Source organism: Sinocyclocheilus anshuiensis, unplaced genomic scaffold (assembly GCF_001515605.1).
Source record: "Sinocyclocheilus anshuiensis isolate Anshui unplaced genomic scaffold, SAMN03320099.WGS_v1.1 scaffold1171, whole genome shotgun sequence".
Taxonomy (NCBI): Eukaryota; Metazoa; Chordata; class Actinopteri; order Cypriniformes; family Cyprinidae; genus Sinocyclocheilus; species Sinocyclocheilus anshuiensis.
Genome location: NW_015542389.1, coordinates 28,779 through 32,353, shown reverse-complemented (window position 1 = coordinate 32,353; position 3,575 = coordinate 28,779). Strand labels below are relative to the sequence as shown.

Sequence of the window (3,575 nt, the reverse complement as noted above, 5' to 3'; positions counted from 1 at the left end):
TTGATTTTATTATTCTACCAAATAGTATAATAAAAGATCGATACTTGGCGTCCGTGTATCGATACAGTATGCGGAAAATATCGCGATACTATGCTGTATCGATTTTTTCCCCCACCCCTACCAATTACAGTGGATTTCTTGCCACTGTAGTTACTGTGTGTAATACCAATAGAGATAAACTATTAATCTTATTTAAATGTCAGGAAAATACAGTGGAAAGGTGGCATTTAGTAATTTGCTTTAAAGTATTAATGAAAAACTGTATTCTTAATGTTAAGCACCAACCATTTGAGACTTGAGGCTGTGCTATACGTACTGTGAAAATACTCAGCTGAAGGAGCTCAATGCGCGTAACAATATTGATAATATTACAGCCTCTCATGCTTTATTGCTTAAGTAGATGTGTGTGACTTGCCTTTAATGTTGTCTTTGGACTCTCTGTGTCTGATGAAATGCAGGATGTCTTTGGGATTTGCCACTTAATCTACAAATTTCTGACTAAAGCGCATAGTGTTAAAAACTTCAAAACCCCCACTATAATCTACCTGGGGAGAGAGAGGCACATGAAAGAGAAAGATGTATTAGTTGTATTTCACCCAGTATTTCTTCAAATGAGAAACAAATAGTAAATCCAGGCAAAGAGAGGTGTACACACTCGTAGTCTGATGAGAGGTTTCTCAGGAGTTAGAGGATTTCCAAGTCTCTGTCTCTCTGCCTCTTCAAGCATCTCTTCAACCTAAAAGAACGAAGGAACAAAATAGGAATGTCCAGTTATTCCTGTGTGAACTTTTTCCTGAACCTTTACAATCATTATACCTCAATGAATGATTTTACCAACTCCATCAAAACAGTAGTCTACTCTTACTACGTACCGCAGTAACTCACCAACATCTAGTCAACATGTACTAGCTCATACTTTTCAGCAACCTGTCATTCACATTAAACTGCAGCAATTAGCAAACCACAATGAGCCAATCAATTCCTGATGGACATTGGTCCCACCCTATATTTTACCTCGTTTGAGAAGCCTTTTCACTCAGACTAACGTCACAAGAAAAGAAAACTGCAATTTCCATTTCATGCAGAATAAGCATTCATTCTGATTGCCACTTGCTTTGAATTTCCCACTTCTTGAGTTCTGTAGATAAAACTGTTTTTTGTTTCTTGTTCAATCTAAAAAGTTGGGGTTTTTTTGGTCCAAAGAAGGCAAATCTGCAAAAGTGATTCTGCTCCAAAGTGTTAAAATATAGTTAAATATTTTTATGACATATTTAATCCATAGACCAATAGGATTGATGAAATTAGTAGTAACTGCTTCTAAAATATGAACATTTCTAAGTGATCAGTGCACTAGTAACCTGACATAAAATCCTACCTATCAGCGGAAAACCCCTAGCAACCAGCCAGAACAAGGACATCTTCTGATGTCCTGATGATAAAGTTTTATGCTTTGTCAAGAAAGCATAAAAGTTTGTCTTGAGTAACTTCATTTGTCCAGTTATTACCAGTTCTTAATAACATCTAGCATGTTTAATTGCATTACATGTCTGTATGCATCTGTACCTTCTCCTGGCAGAAAGCCATGACTTTGAGCATGACGTTGGGTTGCTCTGGTCTGAAAAGGTCAGGGTGCTCTGAGAGTGTCACATCCTGAATGAAGAACTGCCTGACGGTCTGTAGAGGAATTTTCTGAAGATTAATTTTTTTACCTTTCACTCTCAATAACCCAATGTGCCTGTGGAATACCCAGATACAAAACAACAACAAAACATTATTCTATTATCCTTAAACTTACACATTAAAATACATTTTAAGGCATTCATTCATTCATTGTCAAGCTCTACAAAGAAACAATAAAACACCATTAAAAAGGAGCCATGAATTGAGAAATCAAATTTTATGCTATAAAAACATCCTGTAAGTGTCAGAACTCAAAACTTCCGTAGTATAAAAACAGCCTTTATTGAAACCAAGCTGCCAAAATGGTTCAATTTATATTGGTCTCAGTATGATGTCATTGTGATGAAACACCATCCATGTAGAAGATCAATGCCTACTTCTACATTATTGCCTCACAATTGTAGTAGGAGGTGAGCAAATAACACAGGATTACTTGAGCAACAAAACAATAGAGATTAGCACTGTATTTATACAGTCACAGTTGTGTCCGGCCGCAACAGCTAGAAGCTGTCTACACTGGATTCAACAAGGTGTAGACAGCATAACATATGAAATCATAAAATTACTATAAAAAAAAAAACATGATTTACAGTTCAGATACAGATTTTCACAAATACAAAATGTTTTATAAAATGATAAACTTCACATTTCAGCCTTTAAACCATTTTTCAAGAAAAGGGATGAATGTCAAGTATCTTCTCCAGTCACTGAACATAACCTTGGATCCCTGAGAGGGGAACGAGACGTTAAATACAGCTAGCTGACACTATGGGGAAACACCATACTTTCACTTTCTCTCAAAATACTGAAGCCTTATTTGCTCATCGCAATGGCCAATGGCACTCAGGCACACAAAAAGGGGGTGGGAACGTGCCCTATATAAACAGTGCTGAGCAACATACCTCAGAATCTTTCTACCAAATACGAGAGCTTATGAAAGACCTGAGCAAAAGCAACATGGCATGAATGTGTAGTCTTGTTCCCCTCTCAGGGAACCAAGTTTACATTCAGTAACTAGAGACATTTCCTTTCGAAATGGTCTCTCGACTTTGCGTACAGCTAGCTGACACTATGGGGAATGTGTATATGACAAGATCATTCAATGTTACCATTTTTACACTTTATTAGTAGATATAGGTCTATGGTCTTGCTGGAGTTTGCTGCTGTTTCTAAATGATATTATTAGCTATTGGGTGTCTGTTAGACCACAACAGATAAAGACTGTGAATTGTTCTTCACGTGCACAGTAACTGAAATTTAAAATTATTTAAAAAAAGGTTCAATAAACTGTTGCATCGATATGATACACTACTCATCAATATCTCTTCACTTTGTGCTTTGAACTTTACAATGCGAAGCGCTGCATGCTGTGACTTCTTGTTGCTTTAAAAAAAAAAAAAACGAACACTCACTTTCTAATCTTTCTGTATTCTATCGGTTTTCTTTTCATTTATTATACAATTAAAGGGGTTATATGATTCAATTTCACTTTTTCCTTTCTCTTTGGAGTGTTACAAGCTCTTGGTGCATAAAGAAGATCTGTAAAGTTGCAAAGACAAAAGTCTCAAATCCAAAGAGATATTTCTTTATAAAAGTTAAGATTCAACCACGCCTACCTAAAATGGCTCGTTCTAACACGCGCCCCCCCACATGTCTATGTCACAATGTGGGAAGATTTGCATAACACCGCCCAAATGTTCACGCAAGAAAGAAGGCATAACTTTGATTCTCGCTGTAGTACTGTTGTTGCCGTGTGTTTCGTTGTGAAAGCGAAACTACTTTGTTTGGCCTTCCAAAAGAGGAGGATATCCGCTTCGTCATGCCTAGAGCTGATCCGTGCTGGTCGCTGAGGAAATACATCAACTTCGCGCTGTGGATCGCCGGATCGGCTTTCA

The 3,575-nt window shown here is 37.1% G+C and overlaps 1 pseudogene; it reads right to left on the bottom strand.

Moving 5' to 3' along the window:
- Window positions 1-3,575, bottom strand: part of LOC107692752 (double-strand break repair protein MRE11A-like) — a 97,062-nt pseudogene that overhangs the window by 91,691 nt on the left and 1,796 nt on the right.